We start from the raw sequence: 18,325 nt of genomic DNA on the forward strand, positions 1-18,325 counted from the left end.
TGAAGTACCAGCAAATTTCTCTCAAGCGTAAAGACAGTCTGATGAGATGGTGAAAGATCTTTTGTGAGCCCAAGGAAGGGTGAGGATGATTAGATTGTGTAGACAGCTTAATGCTATCTATCGGCAGAGCCTAGGTGGCACCGTAGTTAGAGTGCAGTATTGCAGGCTACTTCAGCCGACTTCTTACTGCAGTCCGGCAGAACAAATCTCACCAGCTCAAGGCTCACTTAGCCTTCCATCTTTCCGAGGTGGGTAAAATGAGGACCCAGATTGTTTGGAGCAACAGCTGACTCTGTAAACCACTTAGAGAGGGCTGTAAAAGCACTATCAAGTGGTATATAAGTCTAAGTACTATTGCGATTACAGGAATTGAACAAGGTTTTCTTTTCTCTCATCTTAATGAGTCAGATTATCTCTCATGGAGCTTAAAAGTGGAAATGGAGGGAGGATTTGTGGTTCCTTGTAAGTGATCCTCCCGCAAATCTTGGTGAGGAAATGGAAAAGCAAAATGTTTATGTAAGAGAGACAGCAAGCAGTAAAGTAACTGTCACAAGGAAACTCTATAGAGCAGTGGTGGCTAACCTTTTTGTTGTCATGTGCTGAAAGTGTGTGCGCGCATGCAACAATATGTACATATGTGCCCACACTCATAATGCAATGTGTGTATGACACCCCCAATGTATCCCGCACCCCTGCGCATGTGCTTCCCCTCCCCGTGGCCCGTTTTGGACCTAGGGTGCCTCCCTGCAGCCTCCTGAGACCAAAAACAGGGCACTGGGGCATGCCCCCTGCCCCCCTGCACATGCATCTCCCACATGCACCCTACCACCAGTGCATGCGTGGCAGAAACCCAAAGATCAGCTGGCCAGCAGGAGGCGTTCATGCATCCTCAGTGGAGCTGAGATGGGGTGATGAATCGGAGGGCTCCGGGTAGGTGCCATAGGTTCTCCATCATGGCTATAGAGCAAGGCTACAACTTTGGAGAACGTTGGTTGGATCACCTCCCGTTAATGAGAAAAACCTTCCTTGAATTAGGAGAGCAAGGAATGATGCTTTCGGAAGCACACAAACTTTATGTTGTGCTGAATTCTCTTGATGATACATGGGACAAGTTGGTACGAATTGAAATTTAAGAAAAACTTCCTTTTATGAAACATTATGGCATACCATGTAAATAGCTTTTATCGGTTTATAATCTTAGCCACAGGAGTGGGGTCCTACCGGTTTAACAACCAGTTCGTTGAGCATGTGATTCTCAGTTTACAGAGAAATCACCTTGTGTGTTACTGCTGCGGAGGCAAACAAAGCGCCATCCATGTCCCACTCTGCCGTGCCTGTCAGCTGGGGTTCAGAAAAGGGAATATAGATCAGTATAACCCAGGGGCAGCTGAAAATTGGAGTGAACCGGTTCTCTCAAACCAGTCCAAACCGGTAGAATCCCACCCCTGCTTATCCAGTTCCCTCAAAATTGCTGATATGATTAAACGTCTTGTAGCATAACAGTAAACTTTATATATAATGTAAGCCATTCTGCCTTTCAACTATTTCTAGTTGTGAGATATGAAACAATACTCTTTACATTTTACTAAAGCTTCTGCCATCGGATGTAAATTTAGTGCAATACATCTTTTGAAGATTTTTAGTGAGCGCAAGGTGATTTTTTAAAAAGGTTTGCATTGTTACTCCTAACAAAGCATACATTGTTTTTGTTGTTAGTTGTGAAGTCATGTCTGATGCATTGCAATGGACAATGTTCCTCCAGGCCTTCCTGTCCTCTACCATCCTTTGGAGTCCATTTAAGCTCATGTCTACTGCTTCAGTGACTCAATCCATCCACCTCATTCTCTGTCGTCCCTTTCTTCTTTTGCCCTCAATCTTTCACAGCATTAGACTCTTGTCAAGTGCGTCCAGGGAGTCCATCCTTCAAGACGGAGTGGCTGTGGGTACCAGCTCCCCGATTCAGCCAATTAATTCCATCATTGGCCATCGGGGGCATCCAACTCGCCCCCGTGGAGCGGGCGCGCAATTTGGGTGCCCTCCTGGATGCCCGGCTGTCCATGGATGACCATGTGACAGCCGTGGCAAGGGGGGCATTCCACCAGGTTCGCCTGGTGCGCCAATTGCGCCCCCTACTGGACCGGGACGCCTTACGCACGGTCACTCATGCGCTGGTGATGTCTCGCTTGGACTACTGTAATGCTCTCTACATGGGGCTTCCCTTGAAATGCACCCGGAGGCTACAGTTGGTCCAGAACGCAGCCGCGCGGGTAATTATGGGGAGTACTAGGTACTCCCATGTGACACCGTTCCTGCGCAAGCTGCACTGGCTTCCTGTGGTCTATCGGGTGCGTTTCAAGGTTTTGATAACTATCTTCAAAGCGCTCCATGCCTCAGGACCTAGTTACTTGCGGGATCATATTCTGCCCCATACATCCCTGCGACCAATCCGCTCGCACAGAGAGGGTCTCCTCCAGGTGCCGTCCACCAGGCAGTGCCGGGGGGCGGCGCCTAGGAGTAGAGCCTTCTCTGTGGCGGGCCCAGCCCTGTGGAATAACCTCCCCCCGGATATTAGGAATACCTCTGACCTCGGCTCCTTTCGTGTAAAGCTCAAGACCCACCTATTTCAAGTAGCTGGCCTGGCTCAACTTTAATCCAACTATATCGCTCCTGACGGGTTTTTTATTTGGGGAATTTTAATTGTATTAAAGTATTTAGGGGTTTTTAAACATTGTGTTTTTAATTGTTTTTATTCATCAGCTCACCTCCTCCTTGTATATTTGTATATGTATATGTCTTGGTATACGTTTTTGTTATATGTATGTTTGTCTATATATTTATTTCCTATGTTTTATTGTACGCCGCCCCGAGTCCTTCGGGACAGGGTGTGGCTAAGAAATAAATATTTATTATTATTATTATTATTATTATTATTATTAGGTGGCCAAAGGGTTGGAGTTTCATCATCAGGATCTGGCTTTCTAAAGAGCAATCAGGGTAGATCTCCTCTAGGACTGACCGGTTTGATCACATTGCAGTCCAAAGGACTCACAGGAATCTTCTCCAGCACCAGAGTTCAAAGACATCAATTCTTTGGTGCTCAACCTTTCTTATTAATTAATATTAATATAATATTAAAATTTCTTATTATACCTTTAAAACATATATACAATAAATGATTTCCTCCTGGTGGATCTATTCATATTTTATTTTGTGAAATAATGGTAGAAAATAAACATTTCAATGAAGATTTTCAACAACCAAGCATATTTTTTATTGCAAATCTCTCTTAAATTGCATTCCTTGGCATTTGGTCATAAAAAAAATAGTTGAACTACTGGCCAATTATTATCTCATCAAAACAAAATAATTATCTCCTACAGGGATCACCATGTTTTCTTGGCTGGGACAAAATATCAAAGTCTGCACAGAAGAGAACGATATTCAGTAATAGACAAAATATCAGCTTGGATATAAAGAAACATTTGAACCACAGAAAGTTTGGCACAAGGGTAATAAAGGCTCTGTCAGACAAATTGCTTCAGGTTTCTAACCGCTTCTCTTCTTCCAGAATAGATTCTCGGATTTAAACCTTGGATTAACCTTTAGGTGAAGTATTGAATTACATGTGCTTCATGATTGGTAGGATAGAAGGCAAACCACTGTCACAACAACAAAAGCATGAAGATGTTTCTTGTGATGTTTTTGGTACGCAAAATCGTTACTCTGAGCTGCCCTGCAAGTGATGCTTTCCTTGTCCCACATGAGTGGTATCAGCCTGGTGACTTCATCGTTGGTGGGATTACCTCTCACATGGCTTACCACTTTTTTGAATTTAAATTTACTGAAAATCCTTCTAAAAAACCTTATGACATACCACTGTAAGTTTTTTTTCCCCTCTTATCTAATTTTACTTAGATTTTCAAAAATACTTTATATGGCTACACAGTTTTTAATATAATTTTCATTCTTCCTTCCTTCCTTCCTTCCTTCCTTCCTTCCTTCCTTCCTTCCTTCCTTCCTTTCCTTCTTTCAATTGTATCAGGTTAGGAAAGAAGAAATAACCTTCTTTACATCATTTTTGAGTCTTTCACATGAAATGAACAACATTTCAGATCAAGGAATCTCTATTTGAACATTTTCGGAGGGAAAGATAATTTATAGAAAGATTTGGCATTGCCTCTCATCACAAAACATACACATAGAGAGAGAGATTATTTTTACAGAGGCATGATTGAGAGCATTTTAACAAAGTCCATCACTGTTTGGTTTAGTGCCAGCAGTGCCTCAGATAGAAAGCCCATACAGAGAGTGCTAAGGACAGCCGAGATGTTTATAACAATCTCATTTCCTGTTATCCAAGATACTGTTTATAAAATCTATGTGCTTAGTGCTCAACTGTTTTCTTCAACATGTACATATATATGTCCAAACTAGACTGTATTGCTTCTCTAGGTCAAATAATATATGTGGATATATACATAAATTTGTATTTATTTTCTGGAAAAAAATCATAGTATATAAATATAGTACCGGCAAAAAAAGTCACTACTTGCATTTGTTGTAGTATATATTTGTTGGAGGTCATGGAAAGGCTGTGTAAATTAAACTTGAATTCTGTAAAGATCACCAATAAAGGAGAATATTTTAGTTGAGGATGGAAATGAGGGGTCCTTGGTGCTCTCTGAGATGTATTCTTTTCATGCAGGCATTATTCAAACTAGATGACATCCTCAGTGCCAGACATCAATGATGTTACCTATTTTGGGTAATGAACAACAAAGCCACCACTCTCAGAGAGCACCAAGGATCCTCTGTAGAAATTATTACGAACGTTAGAAAACGTGATTATCTTTTTACTACTACCAGAGAAAGAATTGTTTATCATTCATACAGAAATGAGAATTCTCAATTTTCTCCTTCAACTGTGGGATTTAAATTTTTGCAGTATAATCCCCAAATTCCATCAACATGTCCTCACCTTGGCCTTTGCTGTGAAGGAGATCAATGAGGACTCCCAGATCTTACCTAATGTCACTCTTGGATTCCACATCTATGACAGTTACTACAATTCAAGGATGACCTATCGCACCACTCTGGACCTACTTTTCAAATCCCAGCAATTTGTCCCTAACTACAAATGTGACAGCGAGAAGAATCTCATGGCTATCATTGGGGGACTGGATTTTGTCACATCCTCTTGTATTGCTGAAATTACAGAATTCTTCAAAATTCCACAAGTAAGTTTTGCATGTTTTTTTAATTAATTAAGGAATGTAAAAGATTGCAGGGGACAACAGAGAAGGAGGTGGCTGGATGGAGTCACCGAAGCATGAACTTAAATGGACTCTAGAGGATGGTAGAGGACAGGAAGGCCTGGACAAACCTTTTTTATGGGGTCACAATGGGCCGGACACAACTTTGCAACTAACTAACAACAACAAAGATTAAGCTTAGATGTATATTAAGATGTTTTCCCTGACGTAAGGTCTATGAGTTAGCATAATTGTGAAACTACAATGCCAAATACAAGAAGTGAGTATCCAAAGATACTCCATCCCTAATGGAACATAATGTTCTTTGTTTCTATCAAAAGAATCGATCAATTATGTTTGTTTGAAACAATTCCAATAAGTTCATTTCCATATTAATACTTATAAGAATTTCAGGAAAACAATTCATTTCCTGAATATATTTTGTATGAAAACTAGATCTGGACAATTGTATTTGATCTTACAACTCAAAAAAACATTACTCTACTTCCTTGCAGTTTACATATGGCTCATTACCCCAAAAGGATTTTGAGACCAGTAAGCTATCTTCAGTTTATTTCATGGTCCCCAAAGAGGACCATCAGTACACTGGGATTGTGCAACTACTTCATCATTTCAGGTGGACGTGGATTGGGATATTTGCTGTTGATAACAACGATGGAGAAAATTTCTTACAGAAAATGCAGCTCTTATTTTCAGAGAACAGAATCTGCTCAGCATTCATAGAAAGGCTTACACAACTGGCCCATGCTGAAGACTTCCAAAACATATTTCAAACAATCTATAGTATTATCATAACTTGGATAAATAGCAAAGCCAATGCATTTCTCGTCTATGGAGAATCAGTGCCCATTATGTGGCTTAGATTTGTCACATTTATGGTAGATCCTGAAAGCAAGGAAATTGCATTATTTAGAAGGGTATGGATCACGACTGCCCAGATTGATTTCATATTATCAGGATTTCAAATCAGGTGGGATCTCCACATGTTCCATGGGGCTATTTCCTTCACCATTCATTCAGCAGCAGTTGCAGGTTTCAGGGAATTTCTTCAGACCATCAATCCTCTTTCAGTCTCCAGAGATGAGTTTCTGCAGGAAGTTTGGGAGCAAGCATTTGATTGTTCATTTCCAAAACCAGAGTTACAAGAAATGCATGGTAGGAAATGCACTGGAGAGATGAAGCTGGAGGATCTCCCTGGACCTGCCTTCGAAATGGAAATGACCGGCCAAAGCTACAGCATCTACAATGCTGTTTATTCTGTGGCTCATGCTTTGCATGTTCTATACACATTGCATTTCAATAGGGAAAAAAAACCTATGACTGATAAAAATCGTGACCTTCCACATCTCAAGGCCTTCCAGGTATTCCCTTTGCTTTGGAAACTTCTTTTATTTCAATAAGCAGTTTGACATAGAATTATGTTTTGATCCCATTGTGGAAAGTCTTAATATTTTCTGCATGTGGAATCATGCATGAGAAAACAACCTAGAAATAAGGAGGAATTCCCTGAGAACAGTTAACAATTACCATATTTTTCAGAGTATAAGACACACTAACCTCCCCACAAAAATGGGTAAAAATTGGGGTGCATCTTATACAGTGAATGTCGCTGAAGCCCTGCCCACCTGCTGGCCTCACCTTTTGTTCATTTTCTGCCTCAAGACATCATGTTTTGGCCTCTACACACTCTATTTTAGACCCATTTCATGCTGCGGGGATCACCGCGGCTCATTGCCATGTCCGTGCGTTGCATTTCTTCCTGATGGTGAGAAAAATTAACGATTAATTGGTGGAACAGCTTGCCTTCATGAGTTTTGAATACTTCCACACTGGAAATTTTTTACAAGGAGAAGGATAGCCATTTATCTGAAATAGCGTAGGGTCTCTTCATTGAGCACAGTGTTGGATTAGAAAACCTCCAAGTCCCTTCTGGCCCTGATATGCTCTTCTGCCTTAAATAGATACAGAAAAGTGGTTTCTCTTGTTATTCTAATCATTGAGAAACTACTTTATGAATTGTGGTTTATATGTCACAGGAAGCTATTTAGTAAATCAACAGACATTGTACAATAAGAGATAATTGAAACGATAATTTAGATTACTCTTCATTGCCGCTTTCAAAAATAATCAATTCTCCAAGAACTTTGTATGTGGCTTATGAACCTTTCATGGGGAACAAGCTGAATTTTCTGTCTCTATGAAACTGGTCCTTCTTAGATGTGTCATCCATAATATGAAGCATGGAATATGTTTGCAATGATCACTACCTTGCATCTCTCCGTGGAGGAATGCTTGACTCACAAATTCCAAAAATTTGGCAAAAGGACATTAGTCAGTCCTAAGAATGTCAAAGCGCTTTCTATCAATGAGGAAAGATTAGATACGATATACGTGAAAGTAGTTATTTAAGTAGTGAATCTAAATAATAATTTAAAGAATTCCAAAGTTCCAAAATCCTTTTTTTCATTCTGCTTCAGTTAATTCCTACTTTTCCTTATATTGATATCAAACAAAAGATATAGCGTAGAGATGTACAGTATCAACAATACTGATTATCAAATTTCAAAGCTTAATAATATTGTAGGAATGGGAAGAATGAGTGAATGAAACTTGGATATAATTTTCTCTTCTCTATTATATTGCTTTCCATTCCCTCTATCTTTTATTCCCTTTCAAGTAGCTCCATTCATGTCTTCAAGGCATTTCTTTTAACAATTCAGCCGGGGAGAGAGTGTTCCTGAATGAGAAAGGGGAAGCAACAGGTGGATTCGACATCACCAACTTGATCACTTTCCCAAACAGATCCTTTCAGAGAGTGAGAGTTGGAGAGATGGATCTACAGGCTCCAAAAGGAAAGGAATTATTCATTGATGAAGATCTAATTGTCTGGCACCCAGCTTTTAACCAGGTATCAGATTATCGATTCCACCTTAATCCATTACGATCCTTGCCGTAACCCATTTTATCTCATATTGAAATGTCTTTAGAAATCTAATTTCAATTTTTTTAAAAAAATAAACAATGTCATATTCTTTCAAATGTTGTGGATGAGATTTCTCAAATCGACAAATATTCTATTACAATATAAAAGCCAGGATTGCCTATTTGGTGGGCATATCCACCAAAATCACAAGAGTGGTTATGTTACTATGAGATTTTCACCATGCACTAATTATTTATTTACCCTGCTCTTTAGATAGGCGTTTTTGTACCTCCAATTCAGTATCCTTTTGGAAAGTCAATAATTATGTTACTCCATTAAGGAGAAAATTCAGAAACTGTCTTTAAAAATTCTCCTTTTCAAAACATGTTCATGTTTCTCATCAGGTTCTTCCATTCTCTCGATGCAATGACCCTTGTTTTCCTGGATCTTGGAAGAAAGGAATTGAGGGAAATGAGTTCTGCTGCTATGACTGTGTGCCATGCCCTGAAGGGAAGATTTCAAATCAAAATGGTAGGGTATAAATTCTATGACATTTCATTAGACTTAAGTTGACATTAATAAATGACATGGGTGCATAACAATAATGTAATTTTCAATCATTTGGAAGGCCTAGATGACAAATTCCTTCATTTTCCTTCCAGATATGGATGACTGTTCTCAATGTTCAGAAGATCATTATCCAAATAAAGAAAAGAATAGGTGTATCCTGAAACCAGTTGTGTTTCTCACCTTTGAAGAACCGTTAGGAATTGGTTTAGCCTCAGCAGATCTTGGTTTCTTCTTCTTGACCTCATGGGTACTTGCAACTTTTATTAAGCACAGGGATACTCCCATTGTCAAAGCCAACAACCGGTCCCTCACCTACACCCTCCTTGTCTCTCTTCTGCTCTGTTTTCTCTCCTCTTTGCTCTTCCTCAGCCAACCAGGGACAGTGACCTGCCTTTTCCAACAATCAATGTTTGGCATCACTTTTTCAGTGGCCATTTCTAGTGTACTGGCCAAAACCATCACTGTAGTTGTGGCTTTCATGGCCACTAAACCAGGATCTCAGATGAGGAAATGGGTGGGGAAAAAATTGGCCTTTTCTATTGTCCTCTCGTGTTCTCTCTTACAATTTTGGATTTGTATCCTTTGGATGTCGACATCTCCTCCATTTCCTGAGTTGGACACGCATTCAGAGCTCCAAGAAATGATTTTACAATGCAATGAGGGGTCAGCTTTCTTCTTCTACTGTGTCTTGGGCTACATGGGTATTTTGGCCATTGCCAGCTTTATCATGGCTTTCCTTGCCCGTAAATTACCCGACAGCTTTAACGAAGCCAAGTTCATCACCTTCAGCATGTTGGCCTTCTGCAGTGTGTGGATCTCCTTCTTTCCAGCCTATCTGAGCACAAAAGGAAAAGCCATGGTAGCCGTTGAGGTCTTCTCCATCTTGGCCTCCAGTGCTGCTTTACTGGGATGCATATTCCTCCCAAAATGCTACATCATTTTTTTCCGGCCTGACCTCAACCACAGGGAGCAACTCACAAAGAGAAATTAGTTCATTATGTGATCTTTCTTGCTAGGAAAAAGTGCTGACAAAATATGAGACCACGTGCTCTCTCAAAAATATGTAGAAGTTTCATTTCTGCCAATAGAGGGTTTGTGTAGGAGTATTGTGTGTAGCAAGGTTTATTATAGTTGCCTATTCCAAAACACTAGATGTGCTTTATTTTCTACATTTCCAAAGACTCTTGAAAATTACTTTGTCTCCCTTTCAACACTCTATTTCAAAATTTCCGACTTTGACAAAATTGGTTTTCCATGTGTTGTTGGGACTTTTCTGGCATTGACTCAAAGTGTGTCCAATATTTTACATGCTACTATCATGATATATATGCCTTCTATTTATAAACCATAACGTAAATATAGTCAAGATTGGAATATCATTTTGTAGACATGAATTTAACCCTGCATCATGGTTTCTGAATTCTGTACATTGCACCTTGTTTTTTTTTAATAAAAATGTTATCTTAGATCATTACCATTCATTTTTAATCTGTAAATATATCTCCACTGTAACTAATTATCATATTTTAACAATATGGAAAACTAATGTAATGAAATGAAATATATTCTCGCTTCTGCCTCATTCTTATTTCAAAGTGTATTCTGCCCAGTAACTATAATAAATAGTGACTTTATTTGTGTAGGAGAAAACTGGTAGTGCCAGGAGGAAGAATGAAAAATGGGATCAGTTTAGAGACCTTTCATACCCACAAGTGCAATCTCCCTTGAATGCTATTAACCATTGTTTATTTCTAACCATACCAGCTGATAACCCAGCATAGCTTGGGTGTGCATTTATCCCAATTCCCAAGAGGGAACCCCCTTGTGAAGTACTGCCCTGCCGTTACCATGGCAACTCCACTGTGCTGTGCTGTAGACGCCATTTTAAGGCAAAACAGGCTGTATCTTAACAGAACTTGAATCCAAAATGCACACTTCTGTTGTCTTTATGCACTTTGAAATTTGACTCCACCTATGGAAATTGGTGGCAGTGTGTCTTTGCCTCTGTGACACTCAGAGATATCTCTTCTCATATTATACCCTGGGCTTGGAATAGCTGACTTCACTGTCTGGATTTGGGCTATAGAAACGGTTTTCATTCCTGCCTGGACTGCCTGCCTCATTGTCTCTCTTGGCTATTCCCTCTTACAGTTGCCATCTCATCGTATAGGCATTATCTCTGAGTTCTCTTTACTAAAATGGCTCCGAAGAGACCACCCCCTGGGAAATCAGGTTTTGCTGGCTCTGCTCCAACATCTTCAATATCCAGCCCAAGCGGACAACAGACTGTAACATCGTTATTACAACCTAAAACTTCCGAGGAACCAGTCACCTTGGAGTTAACCCATCAACTGCTCCGAAAGCTCTTAAAGGGGCAGGGCAATTTGAAAAATCAATTGAAAGAAATGAATGAGCAGCTCAGAGAGAATCAGAACCAAACAGCTCAAAATAGTCAGAGACTGGAAGTTCTGGAGGAGGGGACAGCTGAGATGAGGGGGGAGGTGAGGGAGGTCCAGAGAGGAAACCTAGAACTGGAGAACCACATGATAAAAATGGAATTTGAAAGGATGTCTTTTTTCCTTAGATTTAAAAATGTAATTGAGACTGACAATGAAGATTTGAGGGAGATCATTACAAAAATGTTGGCTGAATATATTAAAAAAGACAGACAGCAGGTAGGATGGTATATTGACCTGGTCTATAGAGTCAATTTAGCTTATACTAGAACACACAATGTTCCAAGAGAGGTCCACATTAAATTTCTTAGAAAGGCTACAAGAGATGAGATTCTGGGTGCACAAAGGGGGCAAGTGTTAAAATACAAGGATAGAGAGATAGTCATCCTGAAACAAATCCCGAAGAAAGTAAGAGATAAAAGAAAAAAATATGCGCTATTAGTGAAAAAACTATTTGACAAAGGATTTTGGATTCGGTGGCTTTCGCCAGAAGGCATGCTGATATTCTGGGAGGGCGGTAGAGTTAGAATTAATATAACAATGGAGGCGGAGGCCTTCATGGAAAAAAAACAAAGCCCTCCCAGATAAAGCTGACGATATTACACAAGACAAAGGAGGTGCCGAGGCTTTGCTGGCAGACGGGGGGGAGGAGGCAACATTGAGAAAACTAAGATCACAGAAGTAAGTTAGAAAAATAATGCAATTACTGATATGGGGATTTCTTTCTCTCTGATATAAAATGGATTGAAACTACTGAAAGATATAAGGTAAAAATAAGCTGTCAAAATCTAGCTAAGTAATAATCATCTTGTTTATTAATATGTAAAAGTTATGAGATTTGGGGGAGCACCATTTCCTACATGATGTAGCTATCAAAATTTGTAACCATATCCATTACCCTTTCCCTTAATTTTTTGTAAAACCAATACAAAATTTATTACAAAAAAAAAGAACTTGAATCCAAAATGCACACTGTCACAAAATGCACACTATCACTGTCAAAAGTACTGTGACTAGACACTATATATAAAATTCAGTCCTTTTCATTTCAGCAGCCCAGGCGTTCCAGAGTTATGCTGGAACACACACACACATGGACATATCCCGAGGAGTGTTAGGGGTGTATTACCCCCATAGTATTTGTTTCCAGAGCGTAAGTCATCTTTGTACCAAGTTTGGTTGAAATTGCTCAAGGCGTGTGTGTGTTATGCTGGAACACACACACACACATACACACACACACACAAACAACATTTGTATGTAGATGATAGATAGATAGATAGATAGATAGATAGATAGATAGATAGATAGATAGATAGATAGATAGATAGATAGATAGATAGATAGATAGATAGATAGATAGGCAGGCAGGCAGGCAGGCAGGCGGCGAGGCAGGCAGGCAGGCAGGCAGGCAGGCAGGCAGGCAGGCACGCAGGCAGGCAGGCAGGCAGGCAGGCAGGCATAGAGAGAGATAGAGACAGAGATGGAGATAGAGATAGATGATGGCCATTTGTTGAATAGATTTATCTGCATAAATTTTAAGCAATAAATCAATTTATTTGAACCTTCATGTCTGGACTTGTTATTTCTTATGCCTGACATTAATCTCCACTCCCAAAGTTGTTCATGGAGGAGCAATGGAAACCCCCAGCATGACATCTGACAACCAGAACCAATGGTTGACAATGCAACATTGCACTGAATGTATATACTGTCAGCGTTCCAAATATCATGCAGAATTAAATCAGAATCAAAGACAAAACTTTCCTTAAAGTTCCAATTTAATAAGACAGACATGTTGGCATTGTGCTATGAAATCCCAAATCTGATTTGATTCCTGGGATTCCACCTAGTTGAAAGTTCATGACCTTATCCCCACACCCACAATCCATCACATGGTCCAATCTTCATCTTCCACGCTGGCATCTACACCCCTCTGCTTCCGGTCAGGTGTCGAGGTGCGGAGACAAAAGATGACCTTGGCTTCTATAAAAGAATGATAACAATACATTCCACAATCCTACTCCTTTCTATTCCCCCCTCCCAACTACTACACTAATAAAAAAGCATAGGAAATTATAAGAAAGTGTGGAAGGCCAAAGATCCTAAAAAGAACATAACTACAGGCCTGACATATACAATGCAACACATTTAGAATTTCTCACAACCAGCATCCCTGACACCTCTGTCACAATAGCAGCCCCTCAGTTGTTATTAATTGCGAATTATATTTATGTTTATACTTATACATGTCATTTTTTACACGTTTGACAAATAAATAAATAAATACATAAATAAATAAATAAAACAAAAATAAATAAAAATAAAGGGGGAGTTTCCCTTTTACCCTTTTTTTAGTGCGTTCTTTTTCCTTCTAGATAATGACTAAGACTGTTGTAAATTTAAATGTTAAATATAATTCATATATAAAGTTTGTGTTAATGTCTCCAATTTCGTCTGGACAATTGCTACACAAATCTTTAAGAGGTTGGGGCCCAGATGTGCCCTGAAGTACCAGTAGTAAATTTCTCCCAAGCGTAAAGACAGTCTGATGAAATGGTGAAAGGTCTTTTGTGAGCCCAAGGAAGGGTGAGGATGATTAGCTTGTGTAGACAGCTTGATGCTGTCTATTGGCAGAGCCTAGGTGGCATAGTGGTTAGAGTGCAGTATTGCAGGCTACTTCAGCTGACTTCTAACTGCAGTTCGGCTGAACAAATCCCACCAGCTCAAGGTTGACTTAGCCTTCCATCCTTCCGAGGTGGGTAAAATGAGGACCCAGATTGTTTGGAGCAACATCTGACTCTGTCAACCACTTAGAGAGGGCTGTAAAAGCACTATCAAGTGGTATATAAGTCTAAGTGCTATTGTGATTACAGGAATTGAACAAGGTTTTCTTTTCTCTCATCTTAATGAGTCAGATTATCTCTCATGGAGCTTAAAAGTGGAAATGGAGGGAGGATTTGTTGTTCCTTGTAAGTGATCCTCCAGCAAATCTTGGTGAGGAAGTGCAAAAGCAAAAATGTAAAAGAACAAGCCGGCATAATTTTGCGCTTGGAAGATAGTCAGCTAATGCATGTGGGTGGACTACACTGATAGAGAATGCTTGTTCTTCTTACACAAAGTTTATGTAAGAGAGACAGCAAGCAGAAAAGTAACCGTCACAAGGAAACTCTATAGAGCAGTGATGGCTAACCTTTTTGTTGTCGTGTGCTGAAAGTGTGCGTGCGCATGCAACAATGTGCACATATGTGCCCACACTCATAATGCAATGTGTGCATGACCCCCCGTGTATCTGACACACCTGCGCATGTGCTCCCCGTCCCCGTGGCCCGTTTTGGGCCTAGCGTGCCTACTTGCAGGCTCTTGGCCCAAAAACAGGGCACATGCATCTCCCACATGCACACTACCTCCCATGCATGCACGGCAGAAACCCAAAGATCAGCCGGCCAGCACGAGGCATGCACGCATGCGCAGTGGAACTGAGATGAGGTGATGGATCGGAGGCCTCCTCGTAGGTGTCATAGGTTCACCCTCATGGCTATAGAGCAAGGCTACAACTTTGGAGAACATTGGTTGGGTCACCTCCCGTTCGTGAGAAAAACCTTCCTTGAATTAGGAGAGCAAGGAATGATGCTTTCGGAAGCACACAAAGTGTATGTTGTGCTGAATTCTCTTGATGATACATGGGACAAGTTGGTATGAACTGAAATTTTAGGAATTTCCTTGTATGAAACATTATGACATAACATGTAAATAGCTTTTATCGGTTTATAATCTTAGCCACAGGAGTGGGATCCTACTGGTTTAACAACCAGTTCATTGAGCATGTGCTTCTCGGTTTACAGAGAAATCACCTTCTGCATTACTGCTGCGGAGGCAAACAGAGCGCCATCCCTCTCCCACTCTGCTGTTCCTGTCAGCTGGGGTTCAGAAAAGGGAATATATGTCAGTATAGCTCAGGGGCAGCTGAAAATTGGAGTGAACCGGTTCTCTCAATCCAGTCCAAACCGGTAGAATCCCACCCCTGCTTAGCCAGTTCCCTCAAAATTGCTGATATGTCTAAAAGTCTTTTAGCATAAAAGTAAACTTCATATATAATGTAAGCCACTCTGCCTTTCAACTATTTCTAGTTGTGAGATATGAAACAATACTCTTTAGATTTTGCTAAAGATTCTGCCCTGGGATGTAAATTTAGTGCAATACACCTTCTGAAGATTTTTAGTGAGCTCAAGGTGATTTTTTTAAAAGGTGTACATTGTCACTCCTAACAAAGCATACATTGTTTTTGTTGTTAGTTTTGAAGTCATGTCTGATGCCTTGCAATGGACAACATTCCTCCAGACCTTCCCATCCTCTAACATCCTCTGGAGTCCATTTAAGCTCATGCCTACTGCTTCAGTGACTCCATCCATCCACCTCATTCTCTGTCGTCCCTTTCTTCTTTTGCCCTCAATCTTTCCCAGCATTAGACTCTTGTCAAGTGAGTCTGGGGAGTCCTTCCTTCTTATTAGGTGGCCAAAGTATTTGAGTTTCATCTTCAGGTCTAGCCTTCTAAAGAGCAATCAGGGTTGATCTCCTCTAGGACTGACCGGTTTGATCACCTTGCAGTCCAAAGGACTCACAGGAATATTCTCCAGCACCATAGTTCAAAGACCTCAATTCTTTGGCGCTCAACCTTTCTTATTAATTAACATTAATATAATATTAAAATTTCTTATTATACCTTTGAAACATATATACAATAAATGATTTCCTCCTGGTGGATCTATTCATATTTTATTTTGTGAAATAATGGTAGAAAATAAATGTTTCGATGAACACTTTCAACAACCAAGCATATTTCTTATTGCAAATCTCTCTTAAATTACAATCATTGGCATTTGGTCATAAAAAAATAGTTGAACCACTACCCAATTATTATCTCATCAAAACAAAATAATTATGTCCTACAGGAATCACCATGTTTTCTTGGCTGGGACAAAATATCAAAGTCTGCACAGAAGAGAAGGATATTCAGTAACAGACAAAATATCAGCTTGGATATAAAGAAACATTTGAACCACAGAAACTTTGGCACAAGGGTAATAAAGGCTCTGTCAGACACATTGCTTCAGGTTTCTAACCGCTTCTCTTCTTCCAGAATACATTCTCTGATTTAAACCTTGGATTAAATTTAAGGTGAAGTATTGAATTACATGTGCTTCATGATTGGTAGGATAGAAGGCAAACCACTGTCACAACAACAAAAGCATGAAGATGTTTCTTGTGATGTTTTTGGTACGCAAAATAGTTACTCTGAGCTGCCCTGCAAGTGATGCTTTCCTTGTCCCACATGAGTGGTATCAGCCTGGTGACTTCATCGTTGGTGGGATTACCTCTCACATGGGTTACCACTTTTTGGAATTTAAATTTACTGAAAATCCTTCTAAAAAACCTTATGACATACCAGTGTAAGTTTTTTTTTCCCCTCTTATCTAATTTTACTTAGATTTTCAAAAATACTTTATATGGCTACAAAGTTTTTAATATAATTTTCATTCTTCCTTCCTTCCTTCCTTCCTTCCTTCCTTCCTTCCTTCCTTCCTTCCTTCCTTTCCGCCTTTCCTTCTTTCAATTGTATCAGGTTAGGAAAGAAGAAATAACCTTCTTTACATCATTTTTGAGTCTTTCACATGAAATGAACAACATTTCAGATTAAGGAATCTCTATTTGAACGTTTACTGAGAGAAAGATAATATTTACAAAGATTTGGCATTGTCTCTCATCACAAAACATACACATAGAGAGAGAGATTATTTTTACAGAGGCATGATTGAGAACATTTTAACAAAGTCCATCACTGTTTGGTTTAGTGCCAGCAGTGCCTCAGATAGAAAGCCCATACAGAGAGTGCTGAGGACAGCCGAGATGTCTATAACAATCTTATTTCCTGTTATCCAGGATACTGTTTATAAAATATATGTGCTTAGTGCTCAACTGTTTTCTTCACCATGTACATGTATATGTCCAAACTAGACTGTATTATTTCTCTAGGTCATATAATATATATGGATATATACATAATTTTGTATTTATTTTCTGGAAAAAAATCATAGAATATAAATATAGTACTGGCAAAAAAGTCACTACTTGCATTTGTTGTAGTATGTATTTGTTGGAGGTCATGGAAAGGCTGTGTAAATTAAACTTAAATTCTGTAATGATCACCAATAAAGGAGAATATTTTTGTTCAGGATGGAAATGAGACTCCTTGGTGCTCTCTCAGATGTGTTCTTTTCTTGCAGACATTATTGAAAATAGATAACATCCTCAGTGCCAGGATGATGTTACCTTTTTTGGGTAATGAAATGTCTTCAACAAAGCCACCACTCTCAGAGAGCACCAAGGATCCTCTGTAGAAATTATTACGACCATTAGAAAACGTGATTATCTTTTTACTACTACCAGAGAAAGAATTGTTTATCATTCATACAGAAATGATGCCACTTTATGAGAATTGTCAATTTTCTCCTTCAACTGAGGGATTTAAATTTTTGCAGTATAATCCCCAAATTCCATCAACATGTCCTCACCCTGGCCTTTGCTGTGAAGGAGATCAATGAGGACTCCCAGATCTTACCTAATGTCACTCTTGGATTCCACATCTATGACAGTTACTACAATTCAAGAATGACCTATCGCACCACTCTGGACCTACTTTTCAAATCCCAGCAATTTGTCCCTAACTACAAGTGTGACAGGCAGAAGAATCTCATGGCTATCATTGGGGGACTGGATTTTGTCACAACCTCTTGTATTGCTGAAATTACAGAATTCTTCAAAATTCCACAAGTAAGTTGTGCATGTTTTTTAATTTATTATGGAATGTTAAAGATTGAAGGGGACAACAGAGAAGGAGGTGGCTGGATGGAGTCACCGAAGCATGAACTTAAATGGAATCCAGAGGATGGTAGAGGACAGGAAGGCCTGGACAAACCTTTTTTATGGGGTCACAATGGGCCGGACACAACTTTGCAACTAACTAACAACAACAAAGATTAAGCTTAGATGTATATTAAGATGTTTTCCCTGACGTAAGGTCTATGAGTTAGCATAATTGTGAA

The sequence above is a fragment of the Natrix helvetica genome (assembly GCF_964273705.1).
Source record: "Natrix helvetica genome assembly, chromosome: W".
NCBI classification, from domain to species: Eukaryota; Metazoa; Chordata; class Lepidosauria; order Squamata; family Natricidae; genus Natrix; species Natrix helvetica.